Source organism: Mesoplodon densirostris, chromosome 4 (assembly GCF_025265405.1).
Source record: "Mesoplodon densirostris isolate mMesDen1 chromosome 4, mMesDen1 primary haplotype, whole genome shotgun sequence".
Classification (NCBI taxonomy): domain Eukaryota; kingdom Metazoa; phylum Chordata; class Mammalia; order Artiodactyla; family Ziphiidae; genus Mesoplodon; species Mesoplodon densirostris.
The window spans coordinates 42,274,473-42,291,375 of NC_082664.1; the positions used below are offsets into that span (position 1 = coordinate 42,274,473).

At 36.5% G+C, this 16,903-nt stretch overlaps 1 protein-coding gene across 2 annotated transcripts in view; it reads right to left on the reverse strand.

Moving 5' to 3' along the window:
• The window catches only part of MNAT1 (MNAT1 component of CDK activating kinase), a 217,366-nt gene that overhangs the window by 199,278 nt on the left and 1,185 nt on the right, over positions 1–16,903 (reverse strand). The window lies entirely within an intron of this gene.

The window sequence follows — 16,903 nt, forward strand, 5'->3', positions numbered from 1 at the left end:
TAAATGAATACAGCAATTGGGAACACAGTGTTAATAAAGAGAATATAATCAAAAAGCACAGGTTTAATTTCTGGTTCTATCTTTTGGTAGGAAATAAACCCTTCATATTCACTTATGTATATAATTGTCCTCTGTGAGGTATTTTATTAATCAATCCACTCTGGCTATCTGTTTTCATCTCTAATTTCTTACATTCTATCTTCCACATATGATATATAAATATATAAATGTTATAATATATAAATGTTAGTTTCTATTCTAATCCTAAATAATATAAACGCAAAATTCATAAACAGGAGACAAAAATATATTTCCCAAGGGGGAATTACAAGCACTGAACTTAAACTAGCCATGGAAATTTATTATTATTGATACCATTCCTTCTATAAATTGTATGTTTTTGCATTTAGTTGTAGCACATTACATAGATTGCCTTTTGCAATTAACCTCCAAAAGGAATTAAATATTAACGAAATCTGCCAGGTACATTTATGAGAAATAAGACATCCATGATCTGAATAATACAGAAAGAAACACCGATTACAACATATCACATTTTTTACCTTAGAAAAAAAAAAAAAAAAAAAAGAAATATATTTAAACTACCTAAGAGTAAGAATTTTTATCTTTAAAAGCCTGCTTATCAATCTCAGCTCTCTAAAGAAACTCACTCTCTTTGCTATCAATTCACTGAGCATAGAGCAAATATGAATAAGAAATTCCTATCTACTAACACTGTATTTTATCAAATGTTAAGGTGTCAATTGCATATTCATTCGGCAATATTAGCATTTTTAGAAAATAAAATATAGCTCAGCAAATTACTGTTCCATAAAAACTGCACATTATAAAGTGATTTCTATAGAACTGCTCATTTGTGTATGTGGACACACACAACCAGAAGGTAAAAATTAAAATAAACGCTCTATAAAATTATGTACAAATTTTTGTCGAAACTGTTTTTAATATTATCTTTTCAATAAAACTAACAAAATAGATACCTTAAAATAAAAGTATTTTAAAATAAAACTAAAAATGTAAATATTAAAAGTTATAATCCTAATGCCAAAGAATATAGAAATACACCCTAAAATGGTTCTCATATACGCTCTAACAGATCTCAAAAATAACATCTGCCATGTCATGCTTCTACAACCTTATTACTTTTTTTTTTACATCTTTATTGGAGTATAATTGCTTTACAATGTTGTGTTAGTTTCTGCTGTATAACAAAGTGAATCAGCTATATGTATACATATATCCCCATATCTCCTCCCTCTTGCGTCTCCCTCCCTCCCACCCTCCCTATCCCACCCCCCTAGATAGTCACAAAGCACGGAGCTGATCTCCCTGTGCTATGCAGCTGCTTCTCACTAGCTATCTATTTTACATTTGGTAGTGTATATATGTCAACGCTACTCTTTCACTTCGTCCCAGCTTCCCCTCGCCCACCCCGTGTCCTCAAGTCTGTTTTCTGCGTCTGTCTTTATTCCTGTCCTATTACTTTTTCTTTTTTTTTTAATTTTTGGCTGCACTGGGCCTTCGCTGCTGCGCGCGGGCTTTCTCCAGTTGTGGCGAGAAGGGGGTACTCTTCGTTGTGGTGCACGGGTTTCTCATTGCAGTGGCTTCTCTTGTTGTGGAGCACGGGCTCTAAGCGCAGGGGCTTCAGTAGTTGTGGCTCACAGGCTCTAGAGCGCAGGCTCAGTAGCTGTGGCACAGGGGCTTAGTTGCTCCGCGGCATGCGGGATCTTCCCAGGCCAGGGATGGAACCCATGTCCCCCACATTGGCAGCCGGATTCTTAACCACTGCACCACCAGGGAAGTCCCTGTCCTATTACTTTTTAAAGGTTTCCCCCCATATTTTCTACTCCAACTCCACAGATAAGTAGCAAGAAATAGGATCAAATAAAAGAATGTGTTTTGGTAACATTATCTGAAACAGAAGATAGGTTATAGCCAGAAAATAAACATTGTAGAATTATTTATGAAGAAATTATACTTAACATTGGTAGATTTCAAGACTTTTATATTTTAAAGGAATGAATTGTTTGTAAGTAAATCAGTTACTGCTAGAAGCAGTTTGCTTCAGTTACCTGAAATTAGAATAGCAGGCTCATTAAATATATATAAATCAGTGATGCAGAGGCACTGCACCATATTGATGGAGCCCTCATTAATTTTCAATGATACAGCCACTATCATATTTGTGTTCTAAAAAAAAAACCGAGTGAGGTTTACAATCATTTTTCTTCATCTCAGAAATCTGGCTTTTACATATTCTAACTTAGTAAATGAGAAGAAACCTAATACTCCAAAACATTTCTAATGAAGTCCATTAAATTTTACATTTTCTTGCCTTTTTGTAGGGAATAAATATATTTATTTATACATGTGTATAATATATATTTTTTATATACAATGTCAAAAGTGAAATATGTAAAGTAAAAATACTATAAAATAAATTATCCTTATAAGGTGGTTGATACAGTCTTTCTAGACACTTGCATATAGCACAAAACAAAGTCTAAATTATGGATTTTTCAGAAATATTGTGAGATGCACTGTTCTCCAAAAAAACCTAAATGATAATAGAAAAAAAGGAAATAAAATTTGTTTCTGATAAAAAAAAAGTTATCCTCCAAATCATTTCCTGGCATAAATAATACATTTAGGTTTCCTAATTTGCATATTATATATCAAAAACCAAATACAATGACATTGTTTATATATTATCAAAGAAAAAGATAAAGTAAAATAAAAAACTGGCAGAAAAATCATTATTGACTGTTTAAAGTATTTTTTAATCTCAAGCTAGCATCCTGGAAACTAAAATACAAAGAGAAAATTGTTCCAAACATATCAAATTGATTTTTTTTTTTTTTTTTTTTTTTTTTTGCGGTATGCGGGCCTCTCACTGTTGTGGCCTCTCCCGTTGCGGAGCACAGGCTCCGGACGCGCAGGCTCAACAGCCATGGCTCACGGGCCCAGCCGCTCCGCGGCACACGGGATCCTCCCAGACCGGGGCACGAACCCGTGTCCCCTGCATCGGCAGGCGGACTCTCAACCACTGCGCCACCAGGGAAGCCCTCAAATTGATTTTTGATAATACTGTAGTATTTTCATTTTTCACATAAAATGGGTTTGAGTTACAATCTGGTTGCAATACATTAATAAGAACTGTACTTGGCAAATGTGATCAAAATTTAATTGAACAATTCATAACTGGAATTTACACAGAAAAAAGAAAATGGAGCTGGCCAGGTGAGCAATGCAACCATATAACCTTTCTTAGGCTTTAGCTTCCCCATCTGTTAAAAAAGGGAGGACAGGTGGAGAATAGAACTAAAAAGATGACTGCAAAGCTCCTTCCAAATTTACATTAATTGAGTCTGCCAACTTCCTATCAATCCTTTTGACGAAACAAATAGCACTTTGTAGCATGTACTTTTGTAAAGGCTTCCATCCCCAGCCTGCAAGCTAAAACAGACATCACATTTCACTTTCTTAAAGGAGCTAATATTTAGATATTTCCTCTTCAGTGACTGTTCCACAAAAACATTTATGCGTGTGGAGCCACCTAAACAATTTTGATCCCTTGATGCTAATATTGCAAAAATTCCCAAGTTTAGGATATACCCACCAAAATTGTTTGCCTCCCCAAAGGTCCTTTTCCTACATCAGCAGAATGATTACAATAAGGGTTCAGGATTTCAGGTTTCTGTTACTTCAGTAGCATTTTTTTTAATAGTTTAACATGGTAGTTCTATTATTAGTTTTTTAAGGAAACTGCATACTGTTATCCATAGTGGCTGTATCAATTTACATTCCTATCAACAATGCAAGAGGGTTCCCTTTTCTCCACACTCTCTGCAGCATTTATTGTTTGTAGATTTTGTGATAATGGCCATTCTGACTGGTGTGAGGTGATATCTCATTGTAGTTTTGATTTGCATTTCTCTAATTATTAGTGATGTTGAGCATCTTTTCATATGTTTGTTGGCCATCTGTATGTCCTCTTTGGAGAAATGTCTATTTAGGTCTTCTGCCCATTTTTGGATTGGGTTGTTTGTTTTTTTGATACTGAGCTGCATGAGCAATTTGTATATTTTGGAGATTAATCCTTTGTCAGTTGCTTCATTTGCAAATATCTTCTCCCATTCTGAGGGTTGTCTTTTAGTCTTGTTTATGGTTTCCTTTGCTGTGAAAAAGCTTTTAAGTTTCATTAAGTCCCATTTGTTTATTTTTGTTTTTATTTCCATTACTCTAGGATGTGGGGCAAAAAAGATTGTGCTGTGATTTATATCAAAGAGTGTTCTTCCTATGTTTTCCTCTAAGAATTTTATTGTGTCCAGTCTTATATTTAGGTCTTTAATCTATTTTGAGTTTATTTTTGTTCATGGTGTTAGGGAGTGTTCTAATTTCATTCTTTTATATATAGCTGTCCAGTTTTCCCAGCACCACTTATTGAAGAGGCTGTCTTTGCTCCATTGTATATTGTGGCCTCCTTTGTCATAGATTAGGTGACCATAGGTCCGTGGGTTTATCTCTGAGCTTTCTATCCTGTTCCATTGATCTATATTTCTGTTTCTGTGCCAGTACCATACTGTCTTGATTACCATAGCTTTGTAGTATAGTCTGAAGTCAGGGAGCCTGGTCCCTCCGGCTCCATTTTTCTTTCTCAAGATTGCTATGTCTATTTGGGGTCTTTTGTGTTTCCATACAAATTGTAAAATTTTTTGTTGTAGTTCTGTGAAAACTACCACATGACCCAGCAATTCCACTACTGGGCAGATATACCCAGAGAAAACCATAATTCAAAGACACATGCACCCCAATGTTCATTGCAGCACTATTTACAATAGCCAGGACATGGAAACAACCTAAATGTCCATCAAAAGAGGAATGGATAAAGAAGATATGGTACATATATGCAATGGAATATTACTCAGCCATAAAAAGGAATGAAATTGGGTCATTTGTAGAGATGTGGATGGACCTAGAGAATGTCATATAGAGTGAAGTAAATCAGAAAAACAAATATTGTACATTAATGCATATATGTGGAATCTGAAAAAACTGGTATAGATGATCTTATTTACAAGGCAGAAATAGAGGCACAGGCATAGAGAACAAACATATGGATACCAAGGGGGAAGGGGGGCAGGTGGGATGAATTGGGAGATTGGGATTGACATATATACACTATTGATACTATGTACAAAATAGATAACTAATGAGAACCTACTATATAGCACAGGGAACTCTACTCAATGCTCTATGGAGACCTAAATGGGAAGGAAATCCAAAAAAGAGGGGATATATGTATACATATAGCTAATTCACTTTGCTGTACAGTAGAAACTAATACAACACTGTAAAGCAACTATACTCCAATAAAAAAAATTTTTTTAATAGTTTAACAAATAGCATAAAATCCACTTTCACATCTTAATTACAAAGAATATTTTTATAACTCTAAACTTCCCTTTTCCTCCTTATAAAGAACCGAGAAAGACTAATTTCTATTTAATGACTCAAAAGAAGACCTAAAATACTATAAAATTAATGGGGGCAGTAACCATGTCTCCCACACTCACTGTTGTATACTCAGCACAGTGTTCTCCAAAACTGCTTGAGCGTGAGACTCTCTTAGATAGCCAGTATAAAATACAAGTTCCCTCCACCTGGTAAGGCCCAGAAATTTGTATTTTAAATAGGCACCCAAGGTGTTTCTTAGGACGAGGCAAGTTTAGGAATCAGTGGCCTGGAAAATGTATTGAGTATATGAGAAAGAATGCAAACTTGTATTTATTAGTAAACCAACAACTAATAAACTACAGTTGAGTCTTACTTTTTAATCTTTGAAAATAAGCTTAATACATTTGAAACGTGAAGAAAACCATTAAGATATCTAGGTTGAATTTTCATTCAATTATTCTCATTCTATTTACTATCTCAGGGACTAATTGCTAAGTAAACAAGAAGTAAATTGCCAAAAACATTCCTGAAACTTAACCTAAAAATTGTTATTTTTCTGCATTTAGAATACTGAAAGCAACTCTTTACAGTTGACTACAAAGTAAATACTCTTAAATTTACCTAAATTCTTAAACTTACTTGAACTGTGCCTCATCTAATCCTCACAGCAATGCTGTGAGGTACATGCTACTGGTAAACCTACTATACAGATGAGAAAACAAAGGCTTAAAGAAAATAGTTTTCCCTAAATCACACAACTAAGAATAAGTGGAAAACCTAGGATTCAAACTCAGGCAAACTATCATTACACATACGTTAGACATAATATTTTATGCCCACAGCAGAAAAAAAGGCAATGAGGAAATATATTAATTCTGTCTCTGTTTATACTTTTATCCCTACAGAAACTAATGTGCCAATGTTTCAAGTTCTTGCAGAATAAAATAATTTGTGTTTTAACAATTAAGTTTGAACATCTAATAAACAGCTTCATATTTATTACCTGCTTGAATCTTATAATACAAATTTGACAATATAACTTCAAAGGAGAGTTGGATATAGATACAAGGGAAAGAGCTCCTAAAGGGTGTCTGCTGGTCCCATGGTAAAGAATCTGCCTTCCAATGCAGGGGACACAGGTTCAATCCCTGGTCAGGGATCTAAGATCCCACATGCCGCGGGGCAACTAAGCCCGCACGTCACGACTACAGAGTCCACACGCCCTGGAGCCCTGTGCGCCACAACTACAGAGCCCACGCGCTCTGGAGCCCATGCGCCAAAACTAGAGAGAGAAAACCCGCGTGCCACAACTAAAGAGAAGCCTGCGTGCTGCAACAAAAAGATCCTGCTTGCCGCAACGAAGATCCTGCATGCCACAACAAAGAGCCGACGCAGCCAAAAAAAAGAAAAAGGGTGTCCATCCATGAAACGAAGGTTCACCTGCAGGCAAAACCTCACAAAAGGTTTCCTCCAAGACAGAAAATGTATGTGTATACGCATGTGTGTGTATATATATACATATATACATATATGTAGTAAACTAGTCAGCAGATAAAATGAATCTTAAAAAAAGATTCCCAGTATAAAAGAAAAGAATTAGAGAAGAGCCATATGAGGTTAGGGCTATATTTTCACATACAAAGAGAAACATTACAGATAATATTAATTACTAAATATTTAGTAACCACGGTTTTAAAGAACTAAGACAGTAAGTTACACTCAATAGGAGAAGGAACTGAAATGCAAACACTGCATCTTCAAGACTCAAATGCACTAACAGTCATTTTTAGTCAAACCAAAAAAATACATATTATAGCCATAAAATAACCAATCCATAGTGATATATCCATATTCTGTAAGTAAAATGACCAGCACTCTCTCCCATATTGGAAAAGGAAAATCACTACTAATAAGAATAACTAAAATTTTTAATATTTTAAGAAGCAGTTTTACTAATGGTATAAGGTCAAAAAAAAGACTAAAGCTAATGACTACAATGATTTTCTAATTAACTGTTAACTAAATTACCCAAATTTTAAGAGACTGAGGGGGGCTAAATATTATCTGTTCTAAACAAATTAACAAATCAAAGTTAAACAGCTGGCCTAAAACTTGCCAGTCTGTGGTAGAACTAGAACATAGATTTTCTAACTCGTGAGTCAGTGTTCTGTCTATTAGCCAATGGATTTGTATTATTAAAATACATGGGGGCTTCCCTGGTGGCGCAGTGGTTGAGAGTCCGCCTGCCGATGCAGGGGATACGGGTTCGTGCCCCAGTCCAGGAGGATCCCACATGCCGCGGAGCAGCTGGGCCCATGAGCCATGGCCGCTGAGCCTGCGCGTCCGGAGCCTGTGCTCCACAATGGGAGAGACCACAACAGTAGAGGCCCGCGTACCGCAAATAAATAAAAATAAAAATAAAATAAAATAAAATACATGGGACATGAACTCTTATTCATGTAGTGAAAGCAAAAACCACCTCCTTCAGGAGAATGGTCTTGAGATATTCATCGTAACTACAATCCACAAGATATGAGATATTAATTCTCCAGAGCTGTTCCACAGCATTATATTCTAATCAATTTCAAAACACCCCATTAAAGAAGACAAAGAAGGAAAGGGAAGGGGAGAGGGAGAAGAAAAGAATATTTAGGAGAGTTTTAGGGAAGAAGCTGAGGTAGTAGAAAAAAAAATCAGAAACTACAAAAGGAAAGAAATGTTAAAGGGGCATAGCAATTACCAATTTTGAGGTAAAGAAAATAAACATGTACACACAGAACTGAGGCTACAGGAAGTAAATGCCTCAACAATAGTAAGGCCAGCTTTTCCTAACAAATACGATGGAGTAACTGATGTCAGACTAGCATTCTTACCATGAGCTACCATAAAACAAACAAAATGTATGAGACAATCATTTACAGGTATTAGATAATGGGCAACACAGAGACTATAATCCCTTAGAAATGGTAAACTAACAAGGTGACCCCTACAATTGCCTCTTCTTTCTACCTGGGAAAAATTTCCATGACCATGGCCTGGCAAGTAAGAATTTAAGAAGGGCACAGTGGTTCTGCTAAGCTGTATAGGCAGAGATCAGACTTCAGTGCAGTTGATATGGTTGAAATCTGCAAGGCAGAGGGTCCAGAAGTCTGTAAGAACCCCCATAAGTCCTTGGCCACGGAAGAGACTGCACATATGCAGGGCAAAACCAATCAAGGCTTAGAAGATAATGGCTGAGAGAGGAAGAGAGTATAGTTAAGGAGTGCAGGGTATACTTTGGAGTTCCCACCCAGCCAAAGTAGAGAAACCACATTAACACCTTATTAACACCTCAAACATCCAACTGAGATACCAAAAAGGCCTCAAGAGTGAGGACCACATCATATAATAAGACTTAGTCTAGACTCACGCTAACAAAGCCTAAATCAAGCCCCAACAAGTTTTGCAAGGAATTGAAAGTTTGGAGGTTGAGTTGCAGTAAAGTAAGGAAACACAATGGGCTCTCCTCAGATCCATCCTAGCAAAGATTAAAACCAAGCCTACAAAGTTCAAGGTAATCAACCAGTAACTGAAGTATCTACAAGAATTTTTAAAAACACCACTCTACACAGAAAGATAAAATTTGCAATTTCTAGTACCATCTACACGATCCAGTATACAATTGAAAAAAGTACTAAATGTAAAAAAATGAAAGAAAGAAAAATGTGACCCATAGGAAAAAAAAAAAAAGAGTAGTCAATAGAAACCAACCCTGGGACTTCCCTGGTGGTCTAGTGGATGAGACTCTTCACTCCCAATGCAGGGGGCCTAGGTTTGATCCCTGGTCGGGGAACTAGATGCCACATGCTGCAACTAAGAGCCTGCATGCCGCAACTAAAGATTCTGCATGCCACAACTAAAGACCCCGCGTGCCTCAACGAAGATCCCGCATGCCGCAACTAAGACCCAGCACAGCTGAATAAATAAATAAAAATCTAAAAAATAAGTGAAACCAACCCTGAGACAGCCAAGATGTTAGATCTAACGGACTGAAACTTTAAAATAAGCTATTTTAAATGTTTTTAAAGATTTAACACAAAATATGTCCAAAGAATTACATTCAAAGAAGTAAAGGAAAATATGATCTTAATTAGTGTGCAGATAGGAAATCTAGTAAGAGAAATGAAAACTATAGAAAAGAACAAGATGAAAACCCTAGAACAAAAGTACAATAACAAATGGAAAATCTACCACATGGGCTTAACAGAATATTGGACATGGCAGATGGGAGTCAGTGAACTTGAATACAGACCAGTAAAAAATATCTAATCTGAAGAACAGACAGAAAAAAAAGATCAAAGAAAAATGAATAATACCCCAGCAACTTATAGAACAATACCAAAGAGTCTAACACTCATGTACTTGGAGTTCCAAAGTAAGAAGAGAGTGAAAATAGTGCAGAAAGAATCACTGAAATTTTCCAAATAGGATGAAAAACATTGACTTAACAGTTCCAAGCTCAGCAACCTCAACTGGGATGAATGTAAAGAAAAGCACACCTAGACTTATAGTCAAACTGCTAGAAACCAAAGATAAAATCTTGAAAGCAGCCCCAAAAGATTTTTATGATAAAGGGGTCCAAGGATATAAGTAACAGCTAACTTCTCATCACAAACAATGGAGATCAGAAAACAATGGAATGGGGAGTTCCTTGGTGGCCTAGTGGTTAGGACTCTGGGCTTTCACTGCCATGGCCCAGGTTCAATCCCTGGTCAGAACTGAGATCCCACAAGCTGTGCAGTGTGGCCGAAAAAAAAAAAGAAAACAATGGAATGATATATTTCAAGTGGTAAAATGACAACTCATAATTTCATATTCAGCAGAAATATCCTTCAAACAGTATGGTGAAATAAAAACACTCACATAAACAAAATCTGGGAGAATTCTTAACCAACAGAACTGTACTACAAGAAATACTAAAGAATGCTCTTCAGGCAGGAAAAAAAAATCAATGCAACTATAAAATCAGATCCAAAAGAAGTAAGAAAGATACTAAAGATGGTAAATAAGTAGGTGAATACAAAAGACTCCATGGGGCTTCCCTGGTGGCACAATGGTTAAGAACCCACCTACCAATGCAGGGGACATGGGTTCAATCCTTGGTCCAGGAAGATCCCACATGCCGCAGAGCAACTAAGCCCGTGCACCACAACTACTGAGCCTGCGCTCTAGAGCCCAAGAGACGCAACTACTAAGCCCACGAGCCACAACTACTGAAGCCCATGCGCCTAGAGCCTGTGCTCTGCAGCAAGAGAAGCCACCACAATGAGAAGCCCATGTATCACAACGAAGACCCAACACAGCCAAAAATTGAAAAATAATAATAACTTTTTAAAAAGACTACAGCACACTAGGATGGCTATAATCAAAAAGAAAAATAATAACAAGTGGTGGCAAAAGATGTAGAGAAACTGGAACCCTTATCCACTGCTGGTGGGAATGTAAAATTCTGCAGTCACTTTGGAATAGTCTTACAATTCCTCAAATGGATAAATATAGAGTTATCATATGATCCAAGAGCTATACTCCTAAGTACACATCTGAAACAAAATCATTTGTCACACAAAACTTGTACATGAATGTTCATGGCAGTATTATTCATTATAGCCAAAAAGTGGAAACAACCCAAATGTCCATCAACGAATGAACAGACAAATAAAAACTGGTATACCCATACAATGGGATAGTATCCAATAACAAAAAGAAAGAAGCTCTGATAAATGCTACAACATGGGTGAAACTTGTACTAAGTAAAAGCCAATCACAGATGACCATATATTATATGATTCCATTTATATGAAATGTCCAGAATAGGCAATCTATATGAACAGAAAGTCAATTACTGGTTATCTAGGGCTGGGAGACAGTAGGACTGGAGGACAGGGCTAAGTAGTAAGGGGTTTCTTTGTGGAGTAACAAAAACATTCTAGAATTAATTGTGGTGATAGATGCATGTCTCTGAGAATATACCAAAAGCCACTGATTCTACACTCAAAATGAGTGAATTTTATGGTATGTGAATTCTATCTCAATAAAGTTGTTTATTAAAAAGACTATTTTTTATTCTCTACATCTCCTTAAAGACAACTGGCTGTTTAAAGCAAAAATAACAATATTAAATCATATATAGAAGTGAAAGATAAGACGTCATCAGCGTACAGGATGAGACGGGTAAGTAAGTGGTATTATATTATTCACACTTTCGAGGTATTGAAACGTAAGGAATTTGTGAGGAAGTGAAAAATGAGAAGTGTCAGATATTGACTCTTAATAGACTTTGATAAAGATGCACATTGTTGGGCTTCCCTGGTGGCGCAGTGGTTGAGAGTCCGCCTGCCGATGCAGGGGACATGGGTTCGTGCCCCGGTCCGGGAAGATCCCACATGCCGCAGAGTGGCTGGGCCCGTGAGCCATGGCCACTGAGCCTGTGTGTCCGGAGCCTATGCTCCGCAACGGGAGAGGCCACAACAGTGAGAGGCCCGCATACTGCAAAAAAAAAAAAAAAAAAAAAGAAGATGCACATTGTTATACTTAGAGAAATCATTAAAAGAAATTTTAAAAAATAAAATAACAATAAAGAGCTAATAGGCCAATACTTTAAATTATCCAATTAACCTAAAATAAGGCAAGAAAAGGACAAATGGAAAACAAATAGACTTAAACCCAATGATAGCAAAAATTACATTAAATATAAAGGGACTAACACACCAATTAAAAAGCAGCAATGTTGGACCATATAAAAGAGCAAAACCAACTATGTACTGTGTACAAGATATAAGACACACATTGGTTGAAAGCAAAAGGACAGAGAGGGGCTTCCCTGGTGGCGCAGTGGTTGGGAGTCCACCTGCTAATGCGGGGGACACGGGTTCGGGCCCTGGTCTGGGAGGATCCCACGTGCCGTGGAGCTACTGGGCCTGTGAGCCACAACTACTGAGCCTGCACGTCTGGAGCCTGTGCTCCGCAATGGGAGAGGCCGCAATAGTGAGAGGCCCGCGCACCGCGATGAAGAGTGGCCCCTGCTCGCGGCAACTAGAGAAAGCCCTCGCACAGAAACGAAGACCCAACACAGCAAAAATAAATTAATTAATTAATAAAACTCCTACCCCCAACATCTAAAAAAAAAAAACAAAAAAAAAACCACCTCCAAGGCAACAGGCCACGTCCACTGCTATTTATTAAAAAAAAAAAAAAAAAAAAAGGACAGAGAAAGGTATACTACCAAACAGGAAGCATTAAGAGAACTGATGTAATATCAGACAAAAACTTCAGGACATATTGCAAAAGACCAAAAGGAACATTTCATAATGACAAAAGGATAAATTCATCAAGAAGGCATAGCAATCCTGAATATCTATGTACCTAATAAGAGAGTTTCAAAATACATGAAGCATGACAGAACTAAAAGGAGAAACTGACAAATCCACAATCCAGTTGGAGTAATTGATAAAATGAGTAGATAAGATAAATTAGTATGGATGCAGAAGACCTGAGTAACACTATCAACCAAGTTGACCTAATTGACACACACTATACCCAACAGCTACAGAATACACATTTTTTTCAAATTTACATTGATTGCTCACCAAAGACCATATGCTGGACCATAAATAAGTTTTCAGGAAATTTTAAAAGACTGAAATTGAGCGAAGTTCGTTCTCTTCAACAATATTAAATTAGAAATTAACAACAATATATCTGTAAAGTTCCCTTTTTCTAATTCTTCTACCCAGAATGAGTGCCTTTTTCTAATTTTTCTGTCCATTGTTTCCTAGCTCGCAAAAAGGTATTGTATAAGCCCAGCATCTTAGTTAAACAAATGAATTAATACCACTTATGAATTATTCTTTCCAACAATAAATAAATTGAACTTTAATCTGATAAACTTCTAAAATTACTCGTAATTTATAGAAAATACAAAGGAACATATTAATACCACAGAGATGCAATCAGCAAAATTCAGACTGGTAACTCTTTAGAACAAACTACTCAGAAACATCAGTAAATGAGAGAGAAAGAGACAGAGGGACAGAGAAAAGAAGATAAAAAAGAGAGAAAGACAAACCTTAAGTATGGCAAAATATTGATTTTTACATATATCAGGATGTGTTTTGTTTATTCTACTTTGTGTCTTATGTGTGTTTAAAATGAAAAAAGGAGATTTAGGGCCTCCCTAGTGGCGCAAGTGGTTGAGAGTCCGCCTGCCGATGCAGGGGATACGGGTTCGTGCCCGGGTCTGGGAGGATCCCATATGCCGCGGAGCGGCTGGGCCCGTGAGCCGTGGCCGCTGGGCCTGCGCGTCCGGAGCCTGTGCTCCGCAACGGGGGAGGCCACAACAGTGAGAGGCCCGCATACCGCAAAAAAAAAAAAAAAAAAAAGGAGATTTAATAAAATCAAATATAGGTAAAGTTTCCAGAGACAAGTGTTGCCAAGGATGGTTGGGATAAAACTTAAATTATTAAAGACTTTAGTTTTAAATTTGTGTCAATCTGAAAAATATTATCCAACTATGTTGGGTAATAGAAAAAGAAAAAATAAAGTTTCTGTATTCCAAAGAAAAAATAAAGTTTTCCCAGCTTCCTTAAAAAAAAAAAAAAAGACTTCAGTTAAATGAGAATTAGATTTAATTGGCTCCATCTAATTCAATATGCCTTCAGAATTCTATGAAAGAATACTATGAAAGGCCCATGTCTTAAAATAGGTGGCCCTGATAAACAAAGAAAAAAAATTATCCTTTTCTGTAATTAAGACAAAGTTCATCATTGAATTGAAAAAAAAAGCAAAAATAGAATCCAATCTTCTTTGGATGTGCATGCAATCAATTCATTTGGGTGTTTGCTGGATAGATTTGATACATAAGGGAACACACTTCCTCAACTGCTAGCAGTTAAGGGAGAAAAGTATTTTCATAATGTCTCACCTCTTTTCTCCTTTCTGCTCATAAATAGTATTCCTAAATAATCTTTCCATAATCCCACACTTCTTATCTTTTGTGAAGCACTATTCCTACTCACTTTATCACTTGCTTCCTAAAATGCCTTTGCTACGTGAGGACACACAAAATAAAGTGAGTAAAATCACGTGGCCCTGTAATCCTTGTCTCATGGTATTCACACTCTTGTGTATAAATACCCTCCCACCTTGTAACAGGATTGTTCAGTGCTAACAAATAAAATACAGCAGAAGCAATGATAACGTGACTTTTCTGATTAGATGATGAGAGGCTCTGCAGCTTCTGGTTCTCTCTCATCACTAATTCTGGGAAAAGCCAAGTCATGAGCAGTCCTATGGAGGGTCCACAAGGAGGAACTGAAGCTACCAAGAGCCACATGAGTGACCTTGGAAACAGATACTCCAGTCCCAGACAACAGCTTGAGCGGACCTCATGAAAGACACTGAGCCAGAATCACTCAGCTGAACCACTCTCATACTCCTGACCCTCAGAAACTATTTAAGATAATAAATATTTATTGTTTTAAGGTACTAAGTTTTGGGGTAATTCATAACACAGCAATAGATAACTAATGCAAATAGCAATGCTAAATAATAATACCTGCTCCTTTCAGACTAACAACTGTATTATAAAAATGCCCAAGTTCAATGCCATGAAATACATTCTGTACAAATTCAACATACTATCAAATCAAAAGTATTTCACATCAAAATCCACAATGTTGGGCCTCCCTGGTGGCGCAGTGGTTAAGAGTCCGCCTGCCGATGCAGGGGATACGGGTTCGTGCCCCGGTCTGGGAGGATCCCATATGCCGCGGAGCGGCTGGGCCCGTGAGCCATGGCCGCTGAGCCTGCGCATCCGGAGCCTGTGCTCCGCAACGGGAGAGACCACAACAGTAAGAGGCCCGCATACAGCAAAAAGAAAAAAAAAAAAAAAAAAATCCACAATGTTTCATTACCTATCAGAAGAGCAAGATTAAAAAAATAATAATGCCCAATATCAGCAAACATGTTTGGCAACAAAAATTACCATAAATAGTTGTTGGGAGCACAATAAATACAATCTTTTTTGATAACAACTGAGCAATGTTCATCAAAATTTTAAAGTCATATACAATTCTACAACTAGGCATTTACATTTACCCCCGGTTTGTCTGTTTATCTTACAATATACTTGCATAAGTGCTCAGAGAGAGAGAGACAGAGAAGCTCCAGTGAAAAACTGGAAATCTAAAGATTCATCAAAAAGCTTTTGGTTAAATCAGTTATAGTATAACTGAACAGTGGACTATCAACCAACTGTTAAAGAGGAAGACATGTACATACCAATTTAGAAAAGATACCCAAGATATACATTATGAAAAAAGTAAGGATATATATAATCCCATTTCCATGAGAAAACATGATAACGAGTTCATATTAAGAAAATCATCACAAAAGGGTCATTATAATTAAAACTATATTTTCACATTTTATAGTCTCTTAAATTTATTTAAAGATAACCATTGTTGTGCAAGTCTTTCATAGCAGGCCAAACAGATCCTGTTTAAATTTTATTTCTGCTTAGCATCCATACCATGCACAAATAATAATATGATAGCCAATGTATACTGAACAAATACTATGTGAAAGAAACTCTGTTAAGCACCTCCAAATATGATGTTTACATATATTGTTTAATCCTCACTGTAATATATATGGTGCTATTATCTCTATTGTACAGGTAAGAAAAATGAGGCAAGAGGAGGTAGGAATTTGCCCAAAGCCACAGAGCCTGTAAGAGTACAAAGAATTCAAAATCAGAAGTTTGTTCTCTTAGCCAATACCATATAATCTTTTATTCAGTTTGCTCATATTTCAAGTCAAAAAAGGGCTGTAAAATGTGGTTTTATCTAACAGGTTAGCAAATAAACCAAAATCAATGCAACACGAGAATGACTTAGACAATTCTTAACTCCTATGAAAAAACAGAAAAGACTATGGATATGACAAAAGCAATTTCTAATTAAAAATAAATATTTTATAATTGTCTAATAAAAACGCAATTTATTTTACTAAAATCACATAATCTTCCCTGATTGGCTAATTACTACTAGGTAGAAATTTCCTTCCAAAAAAGCAAATTCCCTTTCCTTAGCACCAACTGTAACAAATCTGATACAGGAAAATGAAGAGAAACTGAGCAAAATCTCTCTAAAAACCTAATAGTCTTTACACAGCGTTTGTCTCGTTTCCCTTTTTCAATCTACTTGATTATTTTCACCTTATTTCTAAATCTTAACCCATTCAATCACAGCTCTACTGTATTTCCTTTGCTGGATGAAGCAAAGGAAAATAAAGATTAATTAGAAAAAGGGACCAATCCAGTAAGTTACTAAATCCCATTACAATCATTATAACTACAATTAACCATGCAATTTATGCTTACCCAAAG